This window comes from Hylaeus volcanicus, chromosome 2 (assembly GCF_026283585.1).
Source record: "Hylaeus volcanicus isolate JK05 chromosome 2, UHH_iyHylVolc1.0_haploid, whole genome shotgun sequence".
NCBI lineage: Eukaryota > Metazoa > Arthropoda > Insecta > Hymenoptera > Colletidae > Hylaeus > Hylaeus volcanicus.
The window spans coordinates 18,548,765-18,565,815 of NC_071977.1; the positions used below are offsets into that span (position 1 = coordinate 18,548,765).

The 17,051-nt window shown below is 38.3% G+C and overlaps 1 pseudogene; it reads right to left on the reverse strand.

The window, feature by feature from the left end:
* LOC128873013 (titin-like) overlaps positions 1-17,051 on the reverse strand; it is a 145,364-nt pseudogene that overhangs the window by 36,956 nt on the left and 91,357 nt on the right.

Below are 17,051 nucleotides of genomic sequence, written 5' to 3' on the forward strand. Positions count from 1 at the left end.
AGCTTCATTACTACTTACATCCAAACTGCATTAGCAGCGCGAAGCTCGCAACGCGAAGTGTTGAGTTTTGGTGCTGGATCGGAAAGTGATTAACAGGGCCGATTAAACTATGGATAGGAGATGTTATAGTGAAGGGATACGGCGCGTGGAAAGCATAGCGGCTTAAGCAGACAAATTTTACTGCTATTATTCGATCAAGTAAAGCTTCATGCATCTGAAAGAATAATAAAATAAAATCATTACGTAGAGACCGTATCGTATGATCGATACGCACATACATTACATGTATTTGTTTCATTCCTATGCTATTTACTTGTACTATTAGTCAGTCTAAGCGAGCTGAACGCGAGATGATTTTTCGTTAAGAAATTAGAATGATCTAGAAGCTCGAAATTTGATTCGGTACGATGAATGAAAAATTTGGTATCCGTTCAGAATTACCACATTCGGTTTGTAAACATTCTATAGGCAAAGCGATCTAATAAAAGGATAGAAGAACGTAGGAGACTAAAATATTAAAAGAAATGTTACTGGAATGTAGTATATCAATCTAATACGATTAATTCGTGAACCTATATCGAATCGTCATGCCTAAGAATTTCGAAATAATATCCTTACATTCCTTGATCCTTTTTTATAAATCACCACGATTAAAGTCTTCTTACTTAAGTTGAAGTGTCTATAAGAAGTACATCTAAAGTTTGTATAAATAAAAGGTAGAAAAAAGTACTTGGTACATATATTGGAATGTTGAGCCTTGAAATGCAAGGCGACTAAATAAAACAGGAATGAAATGTAAAGATGCCAGGATATCTCGATGTGGCGTCGACTGCCCGGACACTGAAGCGTTTCTCGAATATATGATAAGAAAGATTATTAATGCTGCTCTCCATTCGTTAATCGAATGGCCAATTATACGATTGTGTATCTCATGCACTGAAACTCGTTGCTTCAAACCTTTAATGTCTCGAATATCCTGTGTGCGGACAGCTTTTCTTTCGTCCCTCCTCTCTGCAATCAGAAAATCTTTTGCTTTCGTGGGAGTACTGGGAACGGGGAATTAGACGAAGACAAAAAACACACAGGGTTATTATGGCACGTTGCGAGAAGAAAGTTTTTATTCGACAAAATCAAATGTACAATGGTACAACGTACAATAGTAGCGAAGTAAACGAGAGTTTCCTCGCGTACGGTTATATGTATGTACAAGAAAAAAAATGCATGCTTAGTCGAGCTTACATCTAGCTGTGAAGCCGCGAAATATTTACAAAAAAAAGAGAAAAAAATATGAAAAGAAAACGGAAAATGTACAAACTGTATTTATAGGCAGCCACGCAAGCACACACCAAAGTATACGATCTTTAAAGTCTAGGAGAAAAGTGCAACGGTTTCGTGACGTTGCAAGTCCGAAGATCTTTAATGATTTCGTGTCTTTTTTTATTATTTCAAACCTCACATCACGCAGTCTCGACTTACCCATGAAATGGACCTCCGTTTTGCGGACGATATCCACTCGTTCCGTAACGCGTTCTTCCGTTTCAACCTGGAGAAAATAATTCTTAGAATGTGCACGCGTTGCTAGTCGAGTAGCCAGGAATTCGATAAACTTTGAGTTATGTCCATCAGCTACATTAAGTTAAGTTTTCAAAATGAAAAAATTAGAATGTCGGAACGGTACTAAAAAGCAATATATCGTTATTTATGAACTAACGAGCAAGTGTTTTTGATATTGACTGGTCAACGTCAACCTGCATCCAAACAAGTAACAGATCGTCGCTGACATAAACTCGTTTTTAATTTAAAAAGTGAAGATTACATTTGGTCAACCTTTTGCACTTCTAAGGCTACCTGTACTGCCCAGGTATGTACTTGAAGACGTTCTACTCCTACGGCCAGTGTGACTGTCCACAATTTATCATTAAATTTTAATAAGCGATGGGTGTCTAAATTCAATTAGTTATAAGATCAATATACTTAAGCAATAGCGTTCAAAAATACGTTCGTTTTCCATTATTTGTTTCAAACAACTTCATATAAATAACACTGTCCAACACGATTTTTTTTCCGCGATATCTACTAGGTGATTCTTATACGGTTCCTCGTCCTAAATACGAATCTGAAAGTGAAATTGCTCCATCACCCTTAGTTTTCGAGAAATACGAGATTTTGTAAAAACGGTCGATTTTTAGAGAAAACGTAGTATTACTTGAAAACTACAAACGCTAGAAAGTTCTATTTAGTCTTAAAAGATAGAGGAGTGTTTTCTGAATATGAAGACATATTCCTTTAGAATTATCTGCTCCTTTGAATGCCTGTAAATTTTTGTATTTACAATTTTGTATTTGAAATACTTTTGTATTTTAATGAAGAGTTATTTACCTAGGTCGATTTTACACTACGTTATCGGATTCTGCAAACATTTCTGAAGAGAAAATCACCCGCGGCAAATGTTGGAACGGTTTCTAATCCATACGGTTTGACAAAACGTCAACTCGGAACGCATGAACGGTGTTTTGCCGCTGCACAGTCATTGCCCGCTATGTTTCGGTCAGTCAGGGCCGTCGCTACGGGATTCGCCTAATCGGTGCCACGCGCTATCGGTTTTTGTATTACATTAACATGTTCCAGATAAGTAATTCTTCATTTTTAATATTTCATTTATACTGCAACTCAACAAAACGGAGACAATTGTCCACTGTTTAAATTTTAATCATTAATTTCCCGTTTTTGTATCTTCAATTATTCGACTTTTGCTAATTTGGTATTGAGCAAACTTTATTTAAATCTAAATTGAATTATTTAACAATTAATTCAATCTATAATTGTATATTTTGTTGTTAATTTTTAATGGAAACTGCTACCTATAAAAAAACCCTCTCTTTGGAGCAGAGTTTACCCCTCAAACACTAACTTAAATAACAAAAGATTAAAGTATCGAAAAGTAGAAACATTAAGCTTTAAAATGGTTTTCTATTCGTCAATGTGGGGCGAATTTTAACGAGGTTACGAGAATTTGATGGTTATTATTCAAGCACGTGGCGACGATTGTGCAGAACGCATGACGATGGCCCTGATTCACCGATATAAAGCGAGCGAAGCCTGCGCGCCGGCAAACAGAATTCGTGCGTTCTAAATTAATATTTTCTGGATCTGTACGAACTAGAAAACGTTCCAACATTTACCGCTGGTGGTTTTCTCTTCAGAAATGTTTGCAAAATCTTATAATGTATAGTAAATTCGACCTAGACGAATAACTTTTCATAAAAATACAAAAGTATTTCGTAAAAAGTACTCGCGTCGCCAACTTTTTGAACTTCGGTGTTCATTTACAGGCATTCAAAAGATCAGATAATTCTAAAGGAATATGTCTTCATATTTAGAAAACACTCCTCTATCTTTTAAGACTAAATAGAACTTTCTAGCGTTCGTAGATTTCAAGTAGTATTACGTTTTCTCTCAAAATCAACCGTATTTACAACATCGCGAATTTCTCGAAAACTAAGGGTGATGGAGCAATTTTACTTTCAGATTCGTATTTAGGACGAGGAACCCTATAAGAATCACCGAGTGGATATCGCGGAATTTAAAAAAAGTTTAAATTTGTTGGACAGTGTAATCAGATGAAAGACAATAATTCCATTAAACTATTATTATTTCTATATGATTATGTTTGGATAATAAAACTATAAAATTCTAAAAAAAAAAAAAATCGTATAATTTAACAAACTGCAAAGAGTTGTTTGCGACCATTCCAGAACTTAGAAATCTAAGAAACATGGACTAGAAGTTGACTACCTGCATATAGCCCAATTGCTGGTAGCGCAAAGGGTTAATAAAGTAATTCAATAGAAAAACCTACAAAACTTATGCATACACCTGATGCATCCAAAGAAGACATCACGTAAGATAAAACATGGTGAGGTACTACTAAAATCGAATATATTCCTTACTTCCGTGGCCTCTGTAACCTCCCAAGCACGCGGTCGGAAGTCTTCGGGAGCGAAGTGGGTGAGCACCTCCTCCACGGTGACGTGTTGAAGCTCGATCATTTTCATGAAGGCGCGGAAACCAACGGTGGCAGCCACGATGCTTTCGTCGGTGGTGGTTTCCTCCGTGAGAACTTGGGTGATGAGAGGACCATGACCCTCCCTCTCCACCAGCTGCACCAAAGCGTTCTGAGCCTCGGGTGTTCGCAGCGCTGGGAAGTTGTCTGTTCTGTAGAGGCTCTCGTTGATCTCGTTTACGGAGACACCTTGCCGCACCAGAAAACCAATGGTAGCTAGTTCCCGAAGAGGAGCTTCGCCAGGCCCGAATTCTTTCGCGTGGAGCATCTCCATGATCTCTTCGACCTCTCGCGCGATGTTTTCCCTCTGTCTCTCCACGATTTCCTCGATGGTTACCTCCTCGCGCACCTTCCTGTCCGCCTTCTTCTTTTTCTTGGGCTTCTCCTCGGTGATCGCCTCCCTAGGTCTCTCTTCCAGCATCTCCTCTTCGGTCACCACCGTTTTCTTCGCCTTCCTCTGCTTCGTTTCCATTCGCCTGATCTCCTGGACACTAGATTCCGTGTGCACCTCCGACACGGAGACCGTCTGCAAGATCTCCGAGGTTACCTGAGCACGGTCGATCACTGACTCCACCACGAAGTCTGGCGCTAGGTCCTCGGTGGTTACTTCCGAGACGACGACTACCCCTTCGCGCTCTTGCACCACACGTTTCGCACGTTCCTCGGTTCTTGAAGGCAATTCTCGAGTCTTCTGATCGTCGATCTTCTTCAGAGATGCGGTTGCCTCGGTCATCACTGGTTCCTGGATCGGTACCACCTTCTTTGCTCGAGACACCTGCGTTATTCACGAGTATTTGTGTTTATATCGAGTGGGGATCTAATAGTATTCTCATAGAGATTTAGAAACAAAGATGAACGGTGTTTGCTACTGACCTCTGTAGGTTTTTCTTCGATGATTTCTGTCGACTCGAGTATTTGAGTCTCCTCGACATCGACGATTTTCCTGTAAAAATAGGTTTGAGAATAATGGAGAAGAAACGTAAGGGGATATTTTTTTATTTGGGGGAAAAATAAATTTTGTGAGTGGAGTACTTCTTTAACCCATTCACTGCCAGGCAAATTAAAAATATTTTGCCTTGAGCGCCAAGATTTAATACAGATGTATAATATAGGTTACTATTTTGATAATAAAAAGTGATATTAAATTTGTTGTTTTAAAAAGAAAATTTACGATCTTCTTTTGCAATAATTCGTGATTCAAAAGGCTATAAACTTATCTCTTGAGTAATTGCAAGAAATTTGAACTATGAGACATCTCGTAGTTGGCAGTGAATGAGTCAAGTAGATGATGAATTTACTAACTTTTCCTCTGGCTGTTCTTTAGGGGTCAACTTCTCCTTGCGCACTTCCTTCTTGTCGATCTTGACGCGCTCGGTTTTCACCTTCTCTTTCGTTTCCTTGGCCTTCTTCAACTCTGGTTTCTTCTTCTTGTGTGGCTTCTCTTCCTCTGGCTTTTTCTTTGGCTTGACTTCTATTATCTCTTCGTCGACGATCTCCTCTTCATCTAGGAACGTTCTATCGCCCGTTATGTCTGTGGATACACATTATTTCGTTGTTTAACTCCTTCTTTCGAGCAATATTACGTTATGTTATGAAAACGATAACATGATATGCAATGCTCTGTTGATTAATTAGAATGAAAATAAAAGAAACAATGGTTAGAATTTATTTTAAAGGAATTTATTTTTCAGAAACAAAACTATGTCTCCATCATAAATAATTAATTTCTTCCATGATTCAAAATATAAAATACAAAATTTAATAACCATATACTGCAGTATTGTTTAATAAACTGTGTTTGACTAGAGTGAGTACTATCAGTCAGATTAGCTTTCATGAAGTCTCTGGACAAGATTCAATTTGTAAGATAATTTTGTTAATGAATTTACCTGTTACGTGCAGTCTGGCCTTCGTGGTTACCAAACCTATTTCGCTGGTGGCTTTGCAAACATACGTGGCGTCGTCTTCCTCGGTCGCGTGCTTGATCACCAGCGCCGTTTTCATCTCCACATCGTCGATACGCACTTTCACGTTCTTCGTGTTCATGATCATCTTGTCATTCTTGTACCATACAACGTCTGTACGTTCAAAAAAATATAGTTATGACGTCTTCCTCATTTAAAAAAAAAAGTATACAAGATTTACTACAAATATTAATAGTAATGTCTTTTTTACAAAATATTTAGACCAAGGTGGCAATTTCTTATTAATTTTTGTATTATATTTACTATACTTCAGTTGTGGCTGCAATTTCTAAGAATTACTATTGCATCTTCATTCTTATGTTATTTTACTTATCGAAAGAGTTTATTTTCACTCACATAAAATGATAAATAAATAGTTATTTGAAGAAAACGTGAATAACTTGAGAATTCGAAACTATGTCCATGTAATAATATTAAGCGAGAAAATGTATTATTTATTACTCTATCTTTGATCCATCTTTAAATGTGGCAGTACGTGTACTTAATTTATATTTAAAATTTTTTTCGCATTGAGAAACAGGCGAATTTAAATTCCACCAAATACCGCTAATTTACACAAATTAATTTTACGAAACCTTAAAATTAAGATGCCTGTTATACCTGGAGCAGGATTGCCGGAATAAGAGCACTCGAACACCGCGCTATCACCTTCCCTCGTATAAATGTCTGTTATCTCTTGAATGAATCGTGGTACAGATTGCGTGGCTGAAACAGAAACGTGGCAAATTGAATAAAAAACAACAGAATTGTCGTAAAAGATTTCAAACAAACAATTTACCTGATGTCCTGGTTGGTGATTGTGCGACTCGCGTGACCCCGATGTCAATAATCTGATTAGCCGAAATAAAAACAAAACACACGTAACGCAGAACAACCAAATTCGTGCAGAATAATAATGTAAAATAAAAAAAAACAAAAACAAATAATTAGACTGTTAGTAACACAGCAAGCTGTTAAACGATACCTGACATGGTGCCTCTTTCATCCTCGCTGTGATGTTCGCTGCAAGATACTTCGGATGCCGACATATTTCCAGCCAATCCGAAGTTTCCACTACACTGACTTTCCAATAACAAAAATTCTTGCAGTTCCTCCTGACTGTCCGCCGTGTGTAGCTGTTGGAAAGCCTCCAGATCGATTTCCCTCGGTTCCAATGGGTACATTTTCGGATCCATCAACTTCCCAAAGCGACGTTCTTTCGTCCACCTCGCCACGGGAATTCTAGACTTCGGATAAGTGTGATACTTTCTCGCATGATCGTATTCCAGAGTGGTTTCCATTGCTTTTCCACTGTTTTCTGGGACGATTTTGCTCTGGCCACTTCCGGTGGAGGCCTCGCTGTTCTCCTCGATGGGTGACAAATAGAATCCTGGCTCCGGAACGTTCAAGAAGTCGGTGTGCATGCGTTGGGCCTTCTTCTCCGACCTTGGCGGTGGAAATTCGTCAAAGTCCAACACAATTTTCATCTTTCTTCGATCCCTCAGCATCTCCGTCATGTTTTCATCCGTCATGACAGCTGCGACGTTCTCCTTTACTTCGCTGGTAACGTTATCGGTTATTCCACCAGCAGTAAACGATTCTTCTTTCGGTTTGCTTCCTTTAATTAGTTTCGTCGTGGCTGTTACGTGTTTAGATTTCTCTGATCTAACCTTGGAACTTCTCTGCTTCTCACTCGCGTAGGCGTTTGCCATCTTTGCGTATTTTGCTCGAATAGGAGACGGGGACCTAGAAGTCACGCTTGCGTCCGAGTCAGTGACGCTCCTTATTGGCCTAATTGGCGAACGTGAAGCTGATTTCCCCAACACTGGACTCTTCGATGGCTGCTTCGTATTCTGGGTGATCAGTGACTTGTTCGTGGTACTCTTAATTGAGTCTTGTTTCATCCTCACGGACACTGTACTCGAAACTGATTTAATTTCTACTTTTTTCTTCGCCACATTTTTCTCTTCCGAAGTCTCAAATATCTTCCTCGTCGTGTTGCCTAATTTTCTAGAAGTCATTCTTCCACTCGTTCCCTTGCGATTAATTACAGTTGCAGCTCGAGATTCTTTCACTTTGGATAGGCATTCGATACTTTCCTCGGACGGTTCTTTCCAGTCGAAAGTGTCTCTTTTGTTGGACACGTTCATCTCCCAGGAGTATTCAGTGGCGTTTATCTCCTGTTCGACTTCCATGGAGTCCGAGTATCTTCTGGAGAGGAAGAATCCCTTGGGGGTAGTTTCTTCCTCCTCCTCGAAGCACCTCCTACCTTCGTCGTCGATGTTCATCAGCGTCCTGGTCGACGAGAACTCGCTGATCATCGTCGAGCTGTCTCTCTGGGAACTCTCGTCTCTGATGGCGCGATCGTCGAGACTGTCCGTCGAAAAACTGCACTCTGCTTCACTCAGCATGCACTCGATTCCATCAGACTGGCTCTTACCTCTTAGAGCTTCTTGCATTTCCTCCATCTGGGTGACCCACGATGGCTTCCTGTACTCCTTCGTTCCGAGGATTCCTGATCGACAGAGGAAGATTAGATACCTGCCCTGACTTTCGACCCTTTCAGTTCCATCTCTACAGCGACGCCGCAGGGGCGTATGTTTAAGCATTTGTTTCAGATTAGAGCGCTTACTTGTACTTCAACCTTTGAATAGTGACGTGGGAGGCTCCGAGATAAGTAGCATTGCATTGCTAATGATATTCAGAACACAATATCAATGATTTATAATGGAGTTTAAATTGTTTGGAAGGTATTCCTTACAAATAGGGAATTTCTGAGAACGAAGTGAAAAGAGAAAATTTAGTTCTAAATAACCAGCGGTTTGAAAATAAATATATGTTGAAAATTTCGAGTTTGTATTACATCATTTGGATCCTTTTCCAATTTGTGCATTGAAATTTGTACTATAGTGGATTTTTCAAACAGCTGTAGCCAATAATTACTAAAATTTTAGAAAATTCCTTGAAATACGTTGAAATATACAACCAAATATAATTACTTCCAAAAAGTGTCCGATTTGACATGCAATAGCTCAGTAGATTTTATAAATATCTCCACAGTAATCATTCTCTTATGTATTATTATTCATTTAACATATTATACATATTATAATATACCATATATAATAATAATATATAATGTATTATTACATTATATTACGCTTATGTAATGTATAATATGTTATTACTTATTATTATTATATATTTTGTGCCTATATATTTCATTTTCATTTTCTATTTCCCTGAAACACTCTGCAGCCTGCTACAGCTATTCGAGGGTCAAACGGATGGAACTCAAAGGGCCCAACGAGTTAGCGGAATGTCGGAGAAAAGAATATAAAAAAAGTGTAGGTGAAGGATGTGAGTGTTCAGTGTGAGTTTGATATCGTAAATGGAAGGTACGGGATATATTAGGAGATTCTCGATGATGATTCCAATCGAAGAGCGCAGCTGAAAAGAACTCGTATCAAGCAGATTAGCGAAGCTTCCACCAGGTTTTAGAAATTTTACATTGGCCTCTGTGAAGGGGTCATTACCTTCTACCGACAGGTAAGTCGTCGTGGTCGATACGCCGAGCGGATTATGCGCTTCGAACACAATCTCGCCGGTGTCGTCGGGGTAAGTTTCGGCGATTGTCAATACGGATGTGCCATCCTCGAACTCCTCGACCTGGAACTCTTGGGATGGCACGATTTCTGTGCCCTGCTTGTACCACTTTCCTTCTGGTTTCGGTTTCCCTCTGACCTTCACTTCCAGTCTGGGTTAAAAAAAACCGTTGTACGTGACGTATTTTAAATGTCTTCTATTGTTTTCGTTAAGAAATAGCGTTCAATCTTACAGCTGAACAAGGAAGAGCTCACAGAAAGGAAAAATCACTCGCACTCTTTAAATAAAAGTTAGATTTCGGGTTATAGAATCAAATATTTATATTGAATCGAATGAACTTTACGAATTAATATTTATGTGTCGAATTTATCCGTTATCTATTATTCGAATAAAACTCTTAAGTAGAAAGAAACACTGTTTGAAAATTTACATAGAATACATCAGGAAAGAGCAATTTTCAAAAAAAAAAAAAAAAAAAAAAAAAAAAAATGTACGTAACATGTATCTATATATTCTAAGGAATCTTTGTACCTGGTTAATTCTCCATCTTTAATAGGAATTAACTGAGGAAGTTTCTTAATTATCTCCGGCGCGGATTCTTCCGTATCTGTGTCGAACAGAGGTGTTTCCTGAAAAATGTACAAATATTAGAAAAAGCATCCAACGGGTCATACATATAAAAAATTTTGTTCAGATTAAAATATGTTGTAGTCCATGGAGAAATAGGAAAGGTTTATGTCATCATTTTCCTGATTTTGAAATTATTTAAAAAATACAGACCCTCGAATGTGGCAGTTCTCTATAATTTTAAGAAGAACTCGTTTAAAAAAAGAATTTTTACCTCTGAAACTTTAAAACATATCTTAAACATCATAGAAGATTGTTGTTCTTAATGAGAACTTCGTTTTAATCGATCTATATTTCTAAAGTATTTCTAAGCCAAGAAAACGACGACTTAAGGGGTTTGGAACATCAAAAGTGAAAAGAAATCACTTAACAAAAATTCTGAACAATTCAACGCAAAGAAAATTGAATTTGGAGCACTAAAAGTGGTAAAAAAAATTTTTTTCAGAAAATTTCTTTTTTTCTCACAATTAAAGTTCGACGACACGAACTTAGTAAAACGAACGCGATCAAACTGTAAAAAATATAAGGAAATACAACTGACAACTTTCTCGAAGAGAAAATAACGACAGTCAACTTTGCGGAAGACCGGAGACGTGGTTACTTTGGTTACAACCATAGAGTATTGTTTTTCAGGGTAAAGAAGACGGTAAATTATCAAAAAGGCAGTGTTTTAATCGATTTTGATAAAAAGAAATACGATTAGATAACATTTATATCGATAATCGAGCGGGACATACAAATTTTTAGTTTCTTGAGTCTCCTGAAAACCTAGGTTTTTGGTATAAAGGTACACTTTTCTCAGAAACAAATTTTTTACACATGTTTTTTGATAGTTCAGCCTAATTTACACCGAGGATGTTTTCAATATTTTGATTAAAAAAAAGTTATCGCCGCGCAGACCTATACATTTTTTTTTCAAATTTACACATTTTTAAAAAATTAACTATTTGGAATTTCAAAAAAATCCTCGGTGTAAATTAGGCCCAACTATCTGAAAACACATGTACAAAACTTGGTTCATATCGGCGTAACCGTTTCTGAGAAAAGTGTACCTTTGTATCAAAAACCTAGGTTTTCAGGAGACGCAAAAGACTAAAAATTTCTATTTCCCGTTCGATTATCGATAGAAATGTTATCAAATTGTATTTAATTTTATCACAATCGATTAAAACACCGCTTTTTCGGAAATTTACTGTCTTCTTTACCCTAGAAAACAATACCCTATGGCTGTAACCAAGGTAACCGCGTCTCCGGTGTTCTGCAAATTTGACTGTCGTTGTTTTCTCTTCGAGAAAGTTGTCAGTTGTATTTCCTTATATTTTATTACGTTCTTTTTACTAAGTTCTTGTCGTCGAACTTTTCTCGTGAGAAAAAAAGAAATTTTATAAAAAGAAATTCTATTTTTTTTTCAACAAATATTTTTTACCTGTCTTAGTGCTCCAAATTCAATTTTCTTTGCGTAGAATTGTTCAGAATCGCTTAAATTTTACTAAAAAAAAAAATTTTTTTTTAAAAGTGATTTTTTTCATTTTATGATATTCCAAGCCCCTTAAACTTCCTCTATGTTTATACGGTCTTCAGCATATTATAATTTAAACATAATCTTTGATATAGAGTACACAAGTGATATATGTTTTGTGTAAAACATTTTTTGCATACCTTGGGAGATAAGAGATCTTCTTCCGAGCCACTTTGCCCTGTAGTTAGAGACGTCGCGACGATCGAGGACGCAATTTCCGAATCCGGAACGTATTCGTATGCTGAAAATTAAATACGTGTGAAAACCCAGGTTGAAAACTGGAATTTATCGAGTCTCATGGAAATGACAAACTTAACACGACTTTAATTAAATTTCATTAATTCTATCAATATCCAAGCTCCAGCATTCAAACCAGGCAAAGAATGTATATTGCAATATTGCTGTTTGTCAAACCTGGTGTCGATGGACTCTAACTGGCAAACTCTGTATCGATCATTTTCTTATAATTTGTAGTATCGAATTTAGTAAATGTATAAAACTTGTATCTTTACCTTCCACGATGAGCGACGACGTGCAAACAGCTTCACCAACAGGATTCACGGCACGACAAGTGTAGTCACCTGCGTCCTCAGGGAACACCTCGGTAATGGCTAAACTACAGACACCTTCAGTGTCCTGTAAAATGGTAATTTCTTTGCCCTCTTTGATCGGTTTATTATCGTGGTACCATTCCACCCTAGGCGTGGGTTTTCCATGTACCACGCAGGTTAGATTCGCGCTTTCACCGTCCATGACCCTGACGGGGGATAATCTCTTCACGAATGTAGGTGAAACCAACTCCACGGTCTCCTCCCACTGTGTTTCCAACAGATTTATGGTTGCCGTACAGGTGACCGATCCGCCAACGTTCTCCGCGCGGCAGGTGTAGGTGCCAGCGAATTCGGGTTTGATTTCCTTTATCATCAGGATGGAACGGTTCTCTTGCGTCACGATCCTCACTTGTGGTGTCGACTGCAAGAAAAGTGCAATTGATGTATACAGTAACTTTTACAGTAACCATAACTTTGGTAGAATTTTGATTATAGAGATCCACATTCATTTCAACGACTTAGAAAACAAAAGGCTGCTCATTCAGTAATAAATGAAGTTACAGTATTTATTTTTAACAAATGATCATGGTCATTTGTAGCTAGAAAAAGTATATTGTATAAGGGAGCCTAATTATATCAGGGGGGCCAGAAAGTAATGTCGTTTCTTTTACATTAAATTGAAACAAATAAATTTATAATATGTTTTTATTTTTAATCAATTATGTAATTGTCCTCGTTATCAATAACCTTCTGCCATTTAGTGTGCAAATTTTCAATACCTGATCAATAAAAATTGATTGGTACACGGTGAGCTGGTAAATAATAAACAAGTATTTGCATTCGCAGAAGCGACATTACTTTCTGGTCCCCCTAATACGTAGTTCCTTTGATCGTCGCATGAACTCTGATCATTGCAGAAATTGTCAACCCCTATTTCCCAGCAATAATCGAGGAACGTATCAATATTTTAATAAACAAAGAACCTCAAACTTAATTACCTCCAGAGGTCGAGTCTCGTGGAACCACTGAAAGGAGGCAGTCGGATAGGACTCGACCTGCGCCTCCATGATCACGACCTCTCCTTCAGCAACTATCTGTGGTTGTATGGGCTCGATGAATCTCGGTGCTTTAACCTCGTCAGTCTTATCAGAACGTTCTCTGACAGTAACAGAACCGGAGCTTCTAGCCTCGCCAGCTGGGTTCTGAACCCTGACCTCATACTTTCCGCCATCCTTCTTCGTCACCTCGGGGATGAACAACTCGGCTGTGGATTCGTAGATGTTGATTACACGTTTGTCCGATGGTACGACTTCGGTTCCGTTGCGGAACCATTTCACTTCGGGTGTTGGTTTGCTCTTGAAGTCAGCAGACAGTGTCAGAGGCTTTCCCATCTCGGCTACCAGAGCTGGCAGAGGTCTGGTGATCTTCGGCGCTCTCAGGATCTCTGGCTTGCTGACCTTGACTATGTTACTGATCACGAGATTCGCCCTGCACTCGGCACGACCGAATTTGTTGACAGCACGGACGCGATAAATGGTCTCGTCTTCAGGTGTTGGCTCCAGTATGTGCAGCTTCGCCTCTCCAGTTTCGGGATTGAAGGTCATCTCTCTACCTTTCTTCGGTTTCAGTTCTTGCTCGCCGCGATACCATTTCACTTCGGGCACGGGAGTTCCCGTGACCACGCACTCCAGCAGAGCAGGCTTGTGCTCCTCGACCATCAATGGTTTGATGGGTTTCGGGAAATGGGGCGCTACGCCCTCCTCTTCTTTTTCTGAGAAAAGAAACGGAATGTTAGACTCGCGATAAAGGCGATTTCGAGATGAAAAATCAGGAAGTTTCATGCGAAAATGTTTTGCTGGATCGCACACTGCAAGAGCAAGAGCCTGGGTCCTGTTTATTAAGATGTTGCGGTTACTTGAAAGTTTTGCTATTATTATTGGGTCATATTTGACAGCAGACAGGAGTTTCTTCGTTTAAAACTTACACGCAAAATTTATAAGTTCGCTTTTAAACGAAGGAACTTCATCTCAAATTTGATCCAGTAATAGTAGTAACATTCATGGGAAAATCAACTACTTGTAGTTCTGAAGGTAAAATTTTGAGAACTTGTACTTTGATGTAATTTTCTGTGCTTATTTTAAAAGTACAAAAGTAAAAACAAATAAATGTCTTTCAGATAATTTGAGATTCACTTTTCAGTAACAAATTTTTCTAAAGCTCTAATTATACTATTTAAAAATAAATGAATATTCGATCACATTTTTCTTTTTGATAGTAACTTTCACAAAAGTGAAATTTTTTGATCGAAATTTTGTTTATGTAATGGTGTGAATTTTTCGAATCTATTATTTTGTTTCTAAAATGGCTAAAAAAATCGTTCATGTTAATTAAATATTATACCATGAAATTAACATTCACAATTACACAAAACTACACATTCTAAAAATTTTGTCTTAAAAATTACCAGTAGTTAATTATTGCCCTCCCCTAAGACACTCTAAAATAGTGCTACTTATGTTACTGAGCAGTTTATACAGGGTGTCTTGTTTTGAAATTTTTAGTGATTCAGTTACAAAAATAGAAACTTGATTTGAGCTGTCATCATTTTCGAACGCAATCACATAGTTTCTTTATATAGTATTGTAATTTGAGAAAAGTGGAAAGAATTACCATGTATTAGCAAAGGTCATTCTAAAAATGAATGCAATACTTTTACATAAATAAATACTATGTAGTTATCAGAACATAGTCATCAGAACATTCCCCCTCTATTAAAATTAACTCATTTAACACGTATTGCATTATATTGAACATCTTTGACTAATACAGGTCATTACTTATTCTCTCTGACTCTACAATGCTACTTAGAAGTACATGATTCACACCCACTGTGTAATGTCCCTCTAAACATTATTAGGAATCACTAATAATTTCAGTAGTCCCTCAAGCAGAACACCTTCTATAACCAGCCACTTGGACCTAAACATAAACTCTAAAGAAAAGCACATTAAAGCAAAACAAACTTCAAGCGTTTCCTTAATTCATAAAAATTCAGTTTAAAAATGCCCGAAAGACAATCACACAGACATCACGGACGCATAGTTTGTGTTCAGTACCGAATATCACGAGATTCACGGTGGATGTAGCTACTCCAGCAGGATTCGACGCCCTGCAAGAATACATGCCAGCGTCCTCTTCCTTCACTTTCGTTATTTCCAACGTTGCTGTCGTTTCGTAGATCGTCATAATATACTTCTCGCTGGCGTGAAGTTCCTGTTCGTTTCTGTACCAGGTTACTTCAGGGAATGGATTGCCAAATACCGTGCAAGTGAATTTCGCAGTGGTTTCAAGTTCTGCAATGACTGGTTGAAGTTTCTGGATGAACCTTGGAGCGATTTTCTTGTCTTTGTCAGTGATGGATATGTCGACCTGAGTACGCTGTCTGCGTTTTCTCTTACGGTCTTCGACAACCTCTTCTTGTTCAATCTGCTTCTTGACCTCGACTTGTTTGGTTACTTGAATGTCTTGAGTGGAAATCACCGTCTCGTCGACGACTTCTTCGTCCACTGGAACTGGAACAGGTACCAGTTCCTCTTTCCTTTTAGGCTTTCTTCTTGGCATTTCGAGGACGGTTTGTTCGACTTCTTCAGGCTTTTCTGGTTTTTCTTCTAATTGGACTGGTTTCAGTTCGGGTACTTCTTCTTTTCGAGCCTTCTCCTCAGGCTTTTCTCTCTTAACAGGCTTAAGGACCACTTCTTCCGGCTTTTCCTCCTTCTGTACTACCTTTCGAACAGTCACTTTTTCTTCAACTTTTTCTACAACTTCTTCAAGTTTCTCGATTGGTTTCAGTTGAATTACTTCCTTCTCTTCTTCTGGTTTCTTCGGTTTTCGTTTCTTTCTCCAAGACACTTCAGATGTTTCTGTCACCTCTTCGACTACTTTATCTTTCTCGCGTACTACTTCAGGTTGTACTACTACCTCTTCGACCACAACCTTCTTTTCCACAATTTCTTTTGGTCTTCGCAAAGGAAGTGCTGGCTTCTCCTCAGGCTTTTCTTCGACCATCTCTTTAATTTCAACTTGAGTTACTTCAGCCTCCACTTTTTGTTCCGCAACTGTTGTTTCTTCTACGTGCTCCGAAATCACTTTCTCCTGATCTATCGGTACAACTGTAACCTCTTCTCGGAAATCGACGACCTTCTTTGACTTCTTGCCACGGCGCCATGGGAATATGGAAGTTTCGGGTTTCTCTTCCTCAGGTTGTTCTTCGACCTTTTCAGGCACGACCTTAGGAACCGGTTTCAAGATTACTTCTTCAGGTTTCTCTTCCTCTGGTTTTTCTAATCGCTTGATAGGTTTCAGTTTGACTTCTGGTTTCTCTTCTTCCGGTTCTTCTTTCTTTATTGGTTTCAGAGTTACCTCTTCCTTTGTTTCTTCTTCCTTAGGAAGACGTTTGACCGGTTTCAAGATTACTTCTTCAGGTTTCTCTTTCTCTGGTTTTTCTATTCGCCTGACCGGTTTTAATTTAACTTCTGGTTTTTCTTCTTCTGGCTTCTCTTTCTTTATTGGTTTCAAAGTAACTTCTTCCTTTTTGTCTTCTTCCTTAGGAAGCCGTTTTACAGGTTTTAAAGTTACTTCTTCTGGTTTCTCTTCCTCTGGTTTTTCTAATCGCCCGACCGGTTTTAATTTAACTTCTAGTTTTTCTTCTTCTGGTTTTTCTT